The 16,116-nt window shown below is 43.2% G+C and overlaps 1 protein-coding gene across 1 annotated transcript in view; it reads right to left on the bottom strand.

Annotated features, from left to right (window-relative positions):
• The window catches only part of jak1 (Janus kinase 1), a 127,178-nt gene extending 113,375 nt beyond the window's left edge, over window positions 1-13,803 (bottom strand). The window contains exon 1 of the mRNA XM_084311266.1: window positions 13,614-13,803. The gene's annotated coding sequence lies outside the window, so the exon portion shown is untranslated. The remainder of the gene's footprint in view (window positions 1-13,613) is intronic.
• Window positions 13,804-16,116: the final 2,313 nt, after the last annotated feature.

The following is a 16,116-nucleotide window of genomic DNA, read 5'->3' as shown; positions in this document are numbered from 1 at the left end:
GAGGCTACAAAGTGTGACGCGTCGAGTAGGGGGTATCTGCAGAGCCGCAGAGCCAGGCTGGACCAATAGGGTCGCTTGGAACCGAGTAGGGTATATCTGCAGAGCCGCAAGCCGCAAGCCAACTTTATTATTATGATAAAAAACAGCGGTGACGCACTGACGCGGTATTCAGCCTAACTCTGCGGTGAGCGTGATGCAACAGCGATACCGCGGTAATGCGGTTATCGCGGCAGCTCTACCGAGCTGTAGTCGATGAATAGCATTCTCACATAGTTCCCCTGCCTCTTGTCCAGGTGTGATGCTGCTGTGTGCAGCACATGGGCTATGGCGTCCTCCGTGGACCTGTTGGGGCGGTATGCAAATTGCAGGGGGTCCATGTTGATGGGGAGGGAGGAGCAGATGTTCAGATCGCGTCAAAGAATAGACGCGTCCCAGTTACCTGTGACCTGTGCTAAAGGTCTTGGGAAATGTATTCATGTTGTAGTTTTCAACATTTTCACCTTTTAATTTTAAACCAATGCTGCCATCTACTGACAACAGAAAGTGTTGTGTATCGTCAACTTGAGAGGCTACCCCCGCACTTCCGTAAACACTGTCGCCCAAAACACATTCTAGAGATTCCCACTTTTTACTGGGAATGGGGCGTGACCGAATTTGGTCCCAGACAATAAGAGTGACTGAGATTGGTCTACGTTCCGTTAAGTAAGTATCCACATATCTCACAAAAGCAGCTAGCTGTGCTTGTCCACTCACGTCAGTAGACCCATTGCATCGACTCTGCGGGAAACTGTGTCATTAGACAAGGGCACAGTTTTTAGCTTATCTGCATAGTTTCTGCCAGCACAACAGCGGCAGGGAGTAGCAAGTCTTCAGCTATGCTAAATGGCTTTTTGGCTTTAGCTACGAGCAAAGAGACCGCATAAGATGCCTTGAGTGCTTTTGCTGAGGATGTGGAGGCTTTTCTCATCGTTTCCTGGGATGAATTGAAGTCAGAACGTTTTCTCTTAAAAAAAACTTTGGACGTGGGCTGGCTTCATGGAACTGTTGGATCATTTCTCCCCGCAAAAAAAACACAACGCCTGGGGAGGATTGGAGCTTGTGCAGGTGAAGCCCATAGAAATGTATTCTTCTTGATACTGACGATATTTTTTAGAGTCCGTTTTCTCTTTCTTTTTCGTGGGTTCTTCACCTTCTTTCTCACGATTTTTTTATTCGGAAACTCTCATTCCATGCTTCAAAGTGAACGACGTCAATCGACGTAACGTTAGCCTACTGATAACGTGATTGCGCTCGCTGCTATTGGAAACATTGTTCACGCCAATGTTTCAGAAAGGTGATTATTGAACTTTAAAATATGGATTTTAATTTTATGTATTATATTAATTCGTGAATTATCCATGACTATGATAAAGACTTTCACACCTTTAGAACTTTTCTCGCGTACCCCCTGCAGTACCCCCACATAGGGCTGCCGCGGTATTGATTTTTTCCTTACCGCACAAATTTGCGAAGCTATTGAAACCGCTGCGGTAACCAAAAACAAAATTAAAATAAATAAAAATGTTTGAATGCATTTTTTTATTTTTTTTTAGTAGTAGTAGTCTATTCTTTATAGCATATAGCCTGCCTCTAGTCTAAATGTCTATCTTTAGAGGATGACGTTGCAGCATGAATATTGTTTGGGATTCGGCAAGCACGCATTCGTTATTAAAAGTGAAACACAGACAACATAGGCTACACTGTTTATTGACGCTTGCAGTGAGGTACAACGTGAGGCTCACTCGAGGTAGACGGTGGACGGGTCTGTTGAGGAGCTGAGGCGCGCGCCTCTCTCCCCTTCCCGTCAACCAAGAGTGAATACCTGTAGTCCCCAGGGCTCTGTCCCGACCGGTGTCCCGATCCCCCCCGAAAGGATGAGTGAGCCGGGGCCGGGGAAGACCGGGCGAGCCCGACTTAACGAGAACCATAAAACCTGAGCGCGCCGCCGCGGTTCCCAACTCCCCTCTCCCTCACGGGGAGAGGCGGGGGGGATTCGAAGTCTCCCCTCTGGTCATGCGCCGTTCACTCGGTGTCGTGGGCAGGGGTGGTAGCGCCCGGCAGTTACCCCCCGACGACCCTTTCTTCTTCTTCTTCTTCTTATTATTATTATTATTATTATTATTATTATTATTATTATTATTATTATAATAAAAAACATCAGTGATGCGGTATTCAGCTTAACTCTGCGGTGGGCGTGATGTAATAGCGGTAATGCAGTAACCGCAGCAGCTCTACCCCCGCGTACCTCCAGGTAGAACGCTGTTTTAACAAAGTACCGGTTTCACATTCCTTTTGCTGTTGTTGTCAACCTGTGCCTCATCAATGACACTTCTGCCACAAACACTGAAAGTCTGATATTATCCAATACAATAGTAATATATCTGCCCAGGTGTGATGTAACAGGTGACCAGTCTGAGAGCCACATCTCGGAGTTGTGGTGTTGAATAGAATCTCTCCAGGCTGCCCTATCTTGTGATGGCTTGTTTTCTAGGGGAACACTGAACACAGTCCAGGTGAGTCAGCAGCATCAGTCAACTCTATGCTGACTCATCACCACTGTAAGAAGTCTCTCTCTCTCCTCTCTCTCTCTCCTCCTCTCTCCAGATTTGGCCCAATCCATAGATGTGCGATTTGGCTATAATAAGGTCATTTATTCAAAACCTTCTGTTTAATCATCTTCCCTTTATTAATTTGCTTATATTTCAAGAAGGTGCTGTATGAGCTCAGTGGCACTTTTTCATGTCTGGTGAATTTTAGAATGGTGTTATTCACCGTCAAAGATGGAAAAAGAAAATTGATATTCTCCTTTGGTTCATTACAATTTACTCAAGCCTAGTAACAGACGCAATATTTCTGACACTGGGAATACATTCCCTGAGATCCATAGATATCCCTAGATACCAAGAACATGCAAATGACCTTGTAGAAGTGGAGCAATCTTCCATTGACTTAGTTTAGTATTTTAGGCAGATTTTCAGAAAATAGGGCAAGGGCTCAAGAGGTTAAGACTGATAGGTAGGCTGATATAGGTAGGCTGTGAGCCTGCAGTAGAGGTTGAAGCAGCATGGAGGACTGAAACAGGCCATCAGAACACTCAACACTGATCTCTCCACACACACACAACAAGCACACATGAACACACACACACTACACATCCTCACTTACACTCTCTCACACACCCTACATACATAATACACTACAAAAGATTCACTTAAAAAAAAACTACTGTATATATGTTTGCAATATTTTTTGTATATTTGTATATTATTACTTATAACTTTTTACGTTTAGTACTGTATCTTATTCTTATGACCTTTTTTATCATGTCTAATTTTTATTTTATTATTTGTATTTTTGCACAATCTAGGCGGGCATGGCCACCTACATTTCACTACACGTCTTGTGTGTGACAAATAAAACTCTTGAATCTTGAACGATAAGCGAGGCAGTGGGTTTGACTCGTGAGCCGTGACTACTTGGCTGAGCATACTTTCAATTTGAAGTTGGCACAAGACTCCGTAAAGCTCACAGCTGTCCTAGTTCCACTGCACTGTAACAACACAGCTATTGTTCTGGTGAAGGTCTACTCACTGGGGACCAGGGTCCTTTCATTTTACACGGTAATAATAACCATGTTGCATTTTACACAGTAATATTTGGCCCTGGTCTGTTCCCAGTGTTAGCCTTTAAAGTCTGTTCATTTATGAATGGAAAACACCAAGTCCTGTCTTTTATTTCTTTACAGTCCATTGGCGGATATCTTAATGTGATAATGAGCTAGTTAAAGAGGCACTTAATCAAAAACAATGCTGTTTTATTTTGCACACAATCTCACACACATCCATAAACTCTAAAACAGTTTTGCACACATTCATTCTGTTTGACAGTTATTCAGAGAGAATGAGTTTGAATATGGCCACCGGTGATGTCATCGGGGATTCGGGGGACATTGGATCCTTGTGTTAATTACAGATCAATGAAATGATGAGGTAGCGGTCCCTATGAGACAAGGTACTGCTATTTCTTCAAGGATTCAATGTCCCCGATGACATCACTGGTGGCCATATTCAAAGTAACTTACTTAAGAATTGTGCAAGTAATAAGGAACATGAAGGGACAAAACGCCTGAACTTTACCCTTAAAGAAATATGTCCCTTAATAAAAATGAGGTGCTTTGATTTACCTTGGTATTACTGATTAAGGTGATTAACACCCGTCTGAAATGAAGGCAGGTTTAAGGGGCCTGTCAACTAAGAGTGCATGAATTCATGAATTAATAAGTGTTTTAAATACCCACTGATGTTTATTAAAGGGTGTGTCATCATAAGGATGATTAAGGCATTGTTAAGCATTTATAAGCCCTGTTTAAGGGATGATAGTTCCTTAGTATGTTATATATGTTATAGGCTATAGCCTTGCCTGCTACTCTGTAGGCAGGGACCGAAACTAAAGCCCGCCGCCCGCCAGGGGCGGGCTGTTTTTACCTTTGGCGCATGACACTTAGAGGGCTGCCCGCCGTGTGGCGTGTAGACGTGTAGTTCATAACTTCATAACGATACTCTTGTGCGAGTACAGATTATAGCCGCTCGTCTTTTTTTTCTCCGCCGCGAGATCGTTAAAAAACTACAAGTCCCACATCGCACTAGGTCCAATCACAGTAGAGTGACGTGACTGGTTTCATGAGAAAAAAAGCAAATGACCAATCGGAAGCTATCGTTTGGCTTGTTTACTTCCATCTGCTCTAGTCTATATCGGACCTCCAAGAGCTAACGTTACTGTTTAAACAATGACCCAGTCAACTATTCACTTTTAGTTTAATACATGACGAGGCATTGTCTAACGGTATCTAGCTGGCTAGCTACTGATAGCTGCTGATATCAACAAATGCTCCAGCAATAGTCTACTCGAGTGCATAATACCTCCGGTCCCTCGTTAGCTAGCTTAGCTAGTTCACGTTGATCCATCTGTCCCAGTAAACTAAATTGTCTTAACGTTATCTACCGGGCTAGCAGTATCTACAGATAGCTCCTGATATCAATGTCTTATAACATTGATTGAATGCGTATTCTAGCTGAGGGCATGTTGAATGTGATTTGACAAAAGAACGGTAACGTTATAAATAGGTCCAGCTGCATCGCCGGAGAATCCTTGCATGCTGAATGTAGGGTCTAGCTGAATATAGGGTCTAGCTGCAGGGCCGGAAAATCCTTGCTGGAGCTGGAGGCTACTCAAGTATACACACAGACAGTGGAGCTGTTTGCAGATAGCAAGCATTTTGACTTATTGCGTGGTGGCGATGTCTCGCAGATAATACAACTACAAGTATGATTATATAATATATATTTTATTTTAAAAAAAAAATTATATAAAATATATATATATTTTTTTTTAATCAAAAAAAATTTGGCAGGTAAGAAATATGCTTGGCGGGTAGACTCTTCCCATCTACCCGCCACTGGCCGGTGAGTCAAAAAGTTAATTTCGCTCCCTGTCTGTAGGCTATATTGATATCAGTAAGTGATGAAACTTGGATCAAAGGGCACATTTTGCTTGATACTGTCACATTGCTAGTAGTATGAATCATGAATGGAATTCTGACAAACGTGCCAACTGCCAAGTAATAATCAGCTTGTTACAATGTTGCCAAGGAAGACTAACACCCCGTCCTGACATAGAGCGACGCGAGCGAGAAAAAGTGATTAAAATGTATTCGTTTCAATCAGACTATCCTGACCTGCCGCGAGCGACAGCAAACTGAGCAGCGATGTCGTTCACCCCTCAAATATTCGCTCGCTGTGTCTCTAGTTGAGCGATTACGCGGCCGAGTCCTGCCCCTAAACACTTTTTATTGGTCGAGAATCACAGGCTGCTTTGCCCCGTGTGCTTCCAGGTAACACACACACACACTCGGACACGCGCTGCGTCATATCAGGACAGTGTCGAGCGCGATTTCGTCTCCAGTTTGCCTGTCAGGAACCGGTGTAATGCCTCGTCCGGTTGCTGCTAAACAAGTACAAGTGCATTGGTTTAGTGCACGTTATGAGCGCTAACGTTGCTACCTACTAGATATTGGTTTAGCATTGGTTTAGTGCACGTTATGAGAGCTAACGTTGCTACCTACTAGTTATTGGTCTAGTGCACTTCCTACTTCCAGTTGCTGCTAAACAAGTACAAGTGCATTGGTTTAGTGCATTTCCTACTTCTAACTGGCTAACGTTATGAGACATAACACAAAGACGCTATGGCTTGGAAAAGCCTTATGGATCCATAAGGCTTGGAAAAGCCTTATGGACCCAACTCTTTAGATGAGGGAACGGGTAAATACGCACACAATACGCGACCACTAATAAAAACGTAACTACACTAACGTTATGAGAGCTAACATTGCTACCTACTGTACAAGTGCATTGGTTTAGTGCATTTCCTACTTCCGGTTGCTACTGAACGGACATGTTTGTGCTGACCTGTTCTCCCAAACTGGTCAGCAAATGACTGTTTTCATTTTTACGTTATTATTATTATTTTTTTTAAACATTGATCTTAACTGATCACTGTGACTTTATTGCTTTTATCGTTATATATGCCTATGTTTGTGTACAGCACTTTGAGCTACATGACATGTATGAAAGGTGCTTTATAAATACTTACTTACAACTTATAGTAGGACGGGTGGGTTAGGGTGTAGAGTAGAAGGAGGGGGGGCTGTAGCTGGTGGTATTTTTATGTGTTCTATGTACTGTTGTCTTATATATGTGTAAGTGTTCCTCCTCTGAACTCCTGGGATTGACCGTCCGGGCCCGCCGGGATCGGCACCTCTGTACTCAGCCTGGCTGCACGGGTATGTTCTCTACGCACTTATACAAGCTCGACCATGGCTAAATTGAATATTTTAATTTGGAACGCAGGAGGGCTTAACGCCCCACACAAGCGTGCCAGTGTCCTTTGGCTATTGAAGAGGAGAAATATTGACCTTGCTCTCCTTAGTGAGACGCATTTAATGGTAGGTGACGTGTCAAGACTGGCAAATCGGCAATATCACGTTATCTCCTCATCCTCAGCCGATGATAAGACGAAAGGAGTAGTCATAGTTACAAGACGTAACCTTGATATCAAAAACTTGGATGTATGGTCGGACACGGAGGGAAGGATTACTATAGCAAAAGTTGAATTCTTGCATAGGAAGATGGCTATAATAGCATTGTATGCTCCTAACACATTTGATTCAGCGTTCTATAATACAATCACGAAGAATATGTTGGAACTTAATGGATACGCTCTCATTGTGGGTGGCGATTTTAATGCGTGCTGGGATGCGGAGATGGATAGGTCCGGGCCCTCTGAAACGAGCGACCAGAAACGGGCCTCTAAGGCCCTCAGGATGTGGGCCAAAGACACGGGGCTCACAGACCTCTGGCGCTTATGCAACCCCACCCTCAGAGATTACTCTCACCTGTCAGCCAGACACAAAAGCTTCTCTCGAATTGACTATGCATTCGCGTCCCCTAATATGTTTGATAGTTTCGATGTCTCATTGGTTCCCTTGGCTCTCTCAGACCACAAGGGGATTTTCCTTACGGCAACCTTTGGCAGGCTCTCCGCAAGAGCTCCCAGATGGCGTTTTAATTCGACCTTGCTAAAGAACGATGACTTCTGTTCTGAGTTCAGGAGTAAACTAGCTGAATTTTTGCAGATCAACGTTGGCACGGTAGAAGACCCTAGGGTCCTGTGGAACGCATTGAAAGGATTCATCAGGGGTCATGTCACACTATTTGCCTCCAATTTGCGAAAATCCCGGTCAAAAAAGCTAGAAGGACTGGAATCTTTATATGCGGACCTATACGCATCCTTGCAAACTGACTATAATGAACGACTAAACACACAACGTAAGATAGTCAAAAAAGAAATAAACTCCATACTTAAACAACAGTCTGAGTTCTTGATTCATAGGACAAGACAAAATTACTATTTTCACGGCTCCAGACCTAGCCATCTATTGGCAATGAAAATACGCTCAAATGGTCATTTCTCAGATATCCCCTCGATTAGGACGAGCCAGGGTGCAGTCACTACTGATTCGAAAAAGATCAATGACACTTTTAAAGAGTTTTACTCACAGTTATATAGCTCAGAGGGTAATCTGGATGACTCTAGATTTGAATCGTTCATTGGCGGGCTTGAGATACCCCACATTTCTGAGGAAGAGGCCAAGGAACTGGGGAGACCGATTACTCTCGTAGAATTGAGGGAGACTATTGTTGAAATGCAGAGGGGTAAGGCGCCAGGCTGGGATGGTATTCCACCCGAAGTGTATTTAGCTTTCTGGGACCAACTGGGTCCATTGATGCTCGATATGATCAATTACGCTATCGAACAAGGGGAGTTCTCAAGAGATGTCAATATGGCGTTGATTTCTTTACTTCTCAAAAAGGACAAAGATCCCAATGATTGTGGTAGCTATAGACCCTTGAGTCTTCTCGGGGCCGATTTAAAGGTGTTTGCCAAGGTGCTGGCCCGTCGCCTGCAGAGATTTATGTCTGTATTGGTACACTGCGATCAAACTGGTTTTATCCCGGGGCGTCTGGCTGCAGATAATCTTAGGAGGCTGTTGCATGTAATCGATAACAGTAAAGACAATACAACTCCATCCACAGTTCTGTCTTTGGATGCCATGAAGGCGTTTGACAGACTTGAGTGGTCATACCTGTGGAAGGTACTTGAGGTCATGGGTCTTGGAAAGAGTTTCATTCATATGATTAAAGTCCTGTATGCCTCGCCGTCTGCGATGATACTGACAGGCAAAAACTGTTCCACACTCTTTCCAGTCTCCAGATCTTCTAGACAGGGTTGCCCTCTGAGCCCGGGACTGTTCGCGCTTTCCCTCGAACCTTTGGCCCAATTTATTAGGCAATCGGAGGACATCGTCCCCATAATGGTCAACAATACTCCACACAAAATTGCTCTCTATGCGGATGACCTGCTGATTTTCATGGACGACCCCTCCCGGTCGGCCACAAAATTATTGAGGATAATCGACGACTTTGGTAAATTGTCAGGTTTTAAGATTAACTGGAACAAATCAGCCTGCCTACCTCTTAATGAACTGGCCAAGGCGGTACGACTACCAGCTGATATCCCCATAGTAGAACATTTTAAATACCTGGGCATAGAGATATTCCCCACGCTGAACCAAACTACTAAGTACAACTTCACGGGTACTTATGATAAAATACGCCAGGATCTAGACAGGTGGTCGTCCCTTCCTAACTCCTTACAAGCCCGGGCTTCCATAATCAAAATGAACATCCTGCCTAGGATAAATTTTATTAGCTCAATGCTCCCCCTGCCCCCTCCAATAGACCACTGGCGCAAGGTACAATCGATGGTATCTAAGTTTGTCTGGAATAACAAACGCCCGAGAATCAAAAGGGCTACTACTCAACGTAGGAAACAAGATGGGGGCCTCGCAATCCCTGATTTTAAACTTTATTTCTGGTCCTTTTCACTGAGACCTCTGATGTGCTGGCTAGACCCTGTAGAGGCTGTATCGTGGCGCTCCTTAGAAGCGGCGGCGGTGTCTCCGCTAAGATTGCAGGATGTAGTGTACTCCACTGTCTCTATTGCGAAATGCCGGCTGAGGTATGGACCGATCATTACTCACGTGATCCAAACGTGGCGTAATGTACAGAGGTCGTGTGGGGTTAAATGCCCTTGGCACCTGGACTCTCCAATTTTTAATAACCAGCAATTACTTGTTGGACACAAGCCGGTTAATATTCCTCAATGGCAAAGGAGGGGAGTGCATACTCTGGAGGATATTTATGATAAGAACGGCCTCCGTGCGTTTCAGGACTTAAGAGAATTTTATGATCTTCCCGGCGAGTCCTTCTTTCTTTACCTTCAACTAAGGTCAGCACTGAGGGCGCATGGCGTACCGTGGGCTCAAGCTTTGCAACCACACCCCTTCCTCAGGCTCATAGTGGACAGAACGACATCCAGAGGGTTTGTCTCAGACTTTTATACGCTCTTAATTCAATCCACGTATAAAAATTTATCATTGGATACAATCTGGCGTGTGGATATCCCGGAGTTGGACCCCGAGTTTGACTGGGATGATGTTTGGGCAAATGTGGCATTATCTTCCCGCAACCCCAATCACCAGCAAATTAATTTTAATTATATTCATAGGACCTATCTTACACCTAGGAAGCTATTTGCTATGGGACTGATAACCGACTCTCGGTGCACTTTGTGCTCTCAAAAGGCCACTGGCACTTATATGCATATGTATTGGGATTGCCCACCAGTGGCCCGTTTCTGGAGGTCAATAACGGACAAACTTTCAGATCTGTGTGGCTTAACTATCCCATTCACAGCTGTTACGCTACTCCTGAACGATATAACGACACTACCCGCGTCCGTACAACTGAAAAGGGTTGTCCTAGCGGGCGTCACAGCAGCGAAGAAGCTTATAGCAATGAGATGGAAGGAGCCTGAGAAGCTGACAATGATCAACTGGTCCCTAACTCTATTGGATGTGATTTATCTTGAGATATCCACGGCTCGGGTGATTGGGGTAGGGCAGGCTGGCATTGACCTGTGGTTCGCAGCAGCTGAGAAGGTAAAGACCGCCGTGTGCGGCTGAGCGGGGTTGGGGCGCTTGATCGGGGGGGTCCGGCGGACTCTGGGGAGGGGGAGGAGGAAATGTCTTGTCTGTCTTGGTTTTTGTCTTGTCCTTCTTAACTTTGGCTAGGGGGATTTTAGGGGGGGTTGGTATTTAGCTATTCTGCGCTATATGTCAATTCACATGCCATCTCCCCAAGGGACTAATATTGGCAGACTGATTGACCTGTCAACCAACTTGGAAGAGGAATTTCTTTCTTCTTACACTTTACCGTCTGCGAGTTTGGCAGTCTTGAACATGTGTAAGGGACCTAGGCTATCTACAGTAAATCTGCGACAACACTCTCATAAACAATCTTTTAAGTCACTCCACTTTGTAAAGGTGGGGAAAGGTTGCCATGTCTTGAAGACCCCTTTTTGTTATTGAAGTAGCCACCTATATTTGATAGGTTGGACGCTGTTTCTTTTTCTTTTTGTCTTATAATTTATTATTCTGTATTATTATTGTTGTTATTCTCCTGTGAAGTCATGTTTTTTGTTACTGTGGTTATTGTGTTGTCCTGTTTCATGTAATTAATAAAAAAAATTTGATCAAAAAAAAAAAATACTTACTTACTTACTTACTTACTTACTTACTTACTTACTTACTTACTTACTTACTTACTTACTTACTTACTTACTTACTTACTTACTTACTTACTTACTTACTTACTTACTTACTTACTCTACTAGCCAGGGTTTTTAGCCGTGTTGTGGCCTGTCTGACCTCGTCTCCACTAGCCAGGGTTTAGCCGTGTTGTGGCCTGTCTGACCTCGTCTCCACTACCCAGGGTTTAGCCGTGTTGTGGCCTGTCTGACCTCGTCTCCACTAGCCAGGGTTTAGCCATGTTGTGGCCTGTCTGACCTCGTCTCCACTAGCCAGGGTTTAGCCATGTTGTGGCCTGTCTGACCTCGTCTCCACTAGCCAGGGTTTAGCCGTGTTGTGGCCTGTCTGACCTCGTCTCCACTAGCCAGGGTTTAGCCATGTTGTGGCCTGTCTGACCTCGTCTCCACTAGCCAGGGTTTAGCCATGTTGTGGCCTGTCTGACCTTGTCTCCACTAGCCAGGGTTTAGCCGTGTTGTGGCCTGTCTGACCTCGTCTCCACTAGCCAGGGTTTAGCCGTGTTGTGGCCTGTCTGACCTCGTCTCACTCTCCATGCACTAGCCAGGGTTTAGCCGTGTTGTGGCCTGTCGGACCTCATCTCCACTAGCCAGGGTTTAGCCATGTTGTGGCCAGGAAATTCTGCTCACAAAGCCAAAGCAAAAATGTACATTACAGATTAACTGCAGAGAAAATTCCCAATTTACCATCCTGGTCGAGACAAATTGGAGGCGGAGTGCAACGCGTGCAAAGCTTGACCATATGTTTCTGAAACTTTCTGTGTCTAATAAAGGTGCTGGAGATCTCAAAGCTCACATGGACACAGAAAAACATTAAAAATAAAGCTGTGGTGAGGCGAGGGTTTAATGGGAAAGTTGACCGAATTGATTGAAGTATGCAGCGTTTGATTTATGATTTGATTTGAAATCTTTATTTCGATACATACAAACAATATAAAACAAAAACAAATCATTGATCTATAGCAATGAAAAAAAAAAAAAAAAACATAACTCAATTTACATGATCGAAAAGGAGTAAGAAGAAGTATACTTATTTAATCCTACCCCTTTTCCACTACTCAAATGAATGTACTTATTTAAAACCTTACAAAACAAATATATATATATATATGCAAAACAAAAAAAGTATCTATGTAGGCTAAAACATGAAAGAAAGAAAATAAAAATGTAAACACCTGTGAATGTCAAATCCCTCCTCATCCCTGTACCTTGTGAAAATTATTTCTTTATAATTCAGTTTGAATTGTCTCATGTTTGGACATTGCTTTAGCACCACATTCAGACTGTGCTACAGTTTCACTCCACATTATGGAGATGCAATGTCTTCTCCTGGTAGTGCGTACAGTGCACTAAGAACTTTTAAATTGAGTTCTCCCCTCAGATTATAACCCCCCTCTCTATCACAGAACAGTTTGTGAATGTTTCCTGGAAGTACATTACCTTTTGCTTTATACATTAATTGTGCTGTTTTAAATTCCACAAGATAATTTAACTTCAATGTTTTTGATGATACAAGATGCTTATGAATGATACAATCATTCTAAGGATTACGTGTGTAATAAATTAGTTGTGTACACTAATGGCAACTTAAGTTATGCAAATGTAGAAATCCGAAACTGCATAGTGCACTTTTAAATCAGTATATTTGTGAGGTTACTGTTTTATAATGTATATTGAAAAGATACAAATATACATATATTTTAAGCTGGATTTTCTAATACAGAAGAGGTATTATTTAGAAAATGTATTCATTTTTTTTTCTTTTGTCCAGTAATACTTGAAAAGAGATATTATTTTGTTATAGGTTGATTACTTTAGGCATAAAAAGCATGTTGAGTAACTTTGGGTTATAGAGAGATATTATTATTTTGTTATATAATATAAATAATACTTTTCTATCCATACAGAGGAGGCATAGTTTAAATATATAACAATTATAAGGCATCGTTGAGTAAACTTCGAGTATCATTTAACTAGTATCTTGAGGCTGGGGGCAGAGTGTCTTAAGAGTTCACGTCAAATCTTTATAGAAAGGCAACGAATGTTTCCCTCATTTACAGTCACGTCGGACATGGACAGAATGGCACCATAGTGGAACTAGACCACCGGCGTTATTTTTTTCGTAGCCGCAGTTTGCGGAGACGCTCTCTGAAAGAGGGCCAAAGCATAACCACTTTGAAGCAGAGAATAATATGTACAAGGCGGAAGAGACGCTTCGGCGCTAAACCAATCAGAGAGCGTCTCCGCAAACTGCGGCTACGAAATAGAATAACTCGGGCTGCCTGGCTACTCACCTCGCGCGCCACACAGCTGGCAAGTTACTTCCGTTTCGTTTTGTACATTAGAACCGTTCCTCGCTGAGATAATAACACAATTCCAATAGCTTGTTGTTGTCGTCGTCGAAGGCCGGCGTTTTGTTTTCGTTTTGCCCCGTTGAATGACGACGATATTCCGAGAGAAAGAAAATGTTGGTTATTTCCAAATGATTTCTCCTGGGCTGGGTCGTGTTGTACACACGTCTTTCAGCAGAGCCGTGTTCCTGTCAAGTAACGTCCCTCTTCCCGAAAATAGTGCAATACTCGGCTCTGTGCCGCCGCCTCCGCCTCGGTGATTGGTCCTCTGATCCGTCAGTCAAGATGACGGAGTTAACCCTAGAGAGAGATACAAAAACGGCCTGTGTGTGTGTGTCTCTCTCTCTCGCTCGACTCATGTATAGTGTGTTATGACATGTTACATGTATATAATATAAATGTATATATAGTTCTACTGATAGCTTGTTCGTGTGTTAGGTGACCTGCCTCGCTTTAACACAACATGTAAACATCCTTTGATTGATTGATTGAAAACAGATTGCAGAATGGGTACAGTACAGCTCAATTGATTGATTGATTGATTGATTGATTGATTGATTGATTGATTGAAAAGTGTATTAACAGATTGCAGAATGGGTACAGTACAGTACAGCTCAATACATACAATTGTTAAGGGGATGCAGACCAGAGAAAGACTTTCGTCTTGTTTACATCAGGGAGGGTCCCCCATTTTCAATTCATCATAACATATATGACATACATGACATACAGATAGACAGTACTGCTACATCTATACATTTATGACATATCAGATTTGCAAATACAGTACTGTTTGTGATACAAAAGTGTCCAGAAAAAGAGTGTATATACATTTGACGTAGAAACTGTACATTAGAGGAGGTTGGGTGGGTGGGGTGGGTGGGGGCTGTACATTGGAGGTGGGGGGGGGGGGGGGGGTTGGGTAGGGGGACACACACATTGTACACTGTACATTGGAATACTGACAAAGCCATACTTGATCATTTACTGTACAACTAGGTTAGGACATTTGTAGGGGCCAGTTTCGAATTGCAGTCTCCCGTAGGTGTTTTTTGAGAGTGTTTTTGAAAGTGGGTAGTGATTCACATTCCTTTACAACTTTGGGTAGGGCGTTCCACATTGATGTGGCATAATTGCGAAACGTGTTTAGTCCCTTGTTTGAGCCGAATCTGGGTTTAACATGATTTGTGGAGCTCCCTCTGGTGTTGTGATCGTGGTATTCACTGACCTTTGGGAAGTATTTTGACATGTACATGGGTACCTTGGTCGCGTAGTGTATCTTGTAGACCAGGCCCATTGCAAGTTGCTGTACTCTGTCGTCTACTCTAAGCCATCCTAGGTTGTCAAAGTGGGCAGGGGTGAGGTGGGTTCTAGGAGTCAGGTCAAGCAGTAGTCTGACTAGCTTGTTTTGAGATGTTTGTAATTTGTTTTTTAGTGCCTTTGAGGTGCTTTGGTACCATGAGGTGCAAGCATAGTCGTAGTACCCTTGAATGAGTGCTCCTGCTAGAGTCTTCAGGGTATTCTTGTTTACCAGAGAGGAGATCCGGTACAAGAATCGAGTTCGTTGGTTGACTTTTTTTATTACATTGGATGCCATTTTGTCACAGGAAAGATTAGCCTCTAGGATGGAACCCAGGTAGGTAATTTCATCTTTCCTTGTGACAATATTGTCACCCACTGTAACCGAGAAGCCGTCGGTCTTGCTGAGTTTGTTATTTGAACCGAAGAGAATGGACTCTGTTTTGCCCATGTGTAATGATAGTTTGTTGTCGGCGAGCCATATGCAGATTTTGCCTAGTTCCGAGCTGAGGGCTTTTTCAACCTGTAACTTGTTCTTGTCAGAGACCAGCAGGGCTGAGTCGTCCGCAAACAGGAACAAGTTGCAGTCACAAGCTGACGAGATGTCATTTGCATAAATTAGGAATAGTAGCGGTCCTAGTATGCTTCCTTGTGGAACACCACAGCTCACTGAGGGGGGGGGATAGGGTACCGTTTACCGCCATCATCTGTTCTCTCCCCTCCAGGTATGATTGTATCCAGCTCACTGATAGACTATCAAAACCAATTGCTTTTAGCTTGTCAATCAGAATGGTGTGATTGACAGTGTCGAAGGCCTTTTGTAAATACATACAATTGTTAAGGAGATGCAGACCAGAGAAAGACTTTCGTCTTGTTTACATCAGGGTCCCCCATTTTCAATTCCTCATTGGCTGTCCTGTCATTTACTAAAATATCTAGTCCATGGTAGTGACCAAAAATGATGGAAATACCAGGATATTACAGTCAGTATCATGGTTTAAATTAGATTAGATTATACCATGATGTTTTTTAAGTACAAAATGTGTACCATATGGTGATACATGACTTTGACTATGGTAGTAGTTTCACTACATGTAATTAAACTAGTAGGTTTAACTACATGTAATTCAAGTAGTAATTTTAACTA

The sequence above is a fragment of the Notolepis coatsorum genome (assembly GCF_963971535.1).
Source record: "Notolepis coatsorum genome assembly, chromosome: 3".
Classification (NCBI taxonomy): Eukaryota; Metazoa; Chordata; class Actinopteri; order Aulopiformes; family Paralepididae; genus Notolepis; species Notolepis coatsorum.
This window is presented reverse-complemented; position numbering and strand designations above follow the sequence as displayed.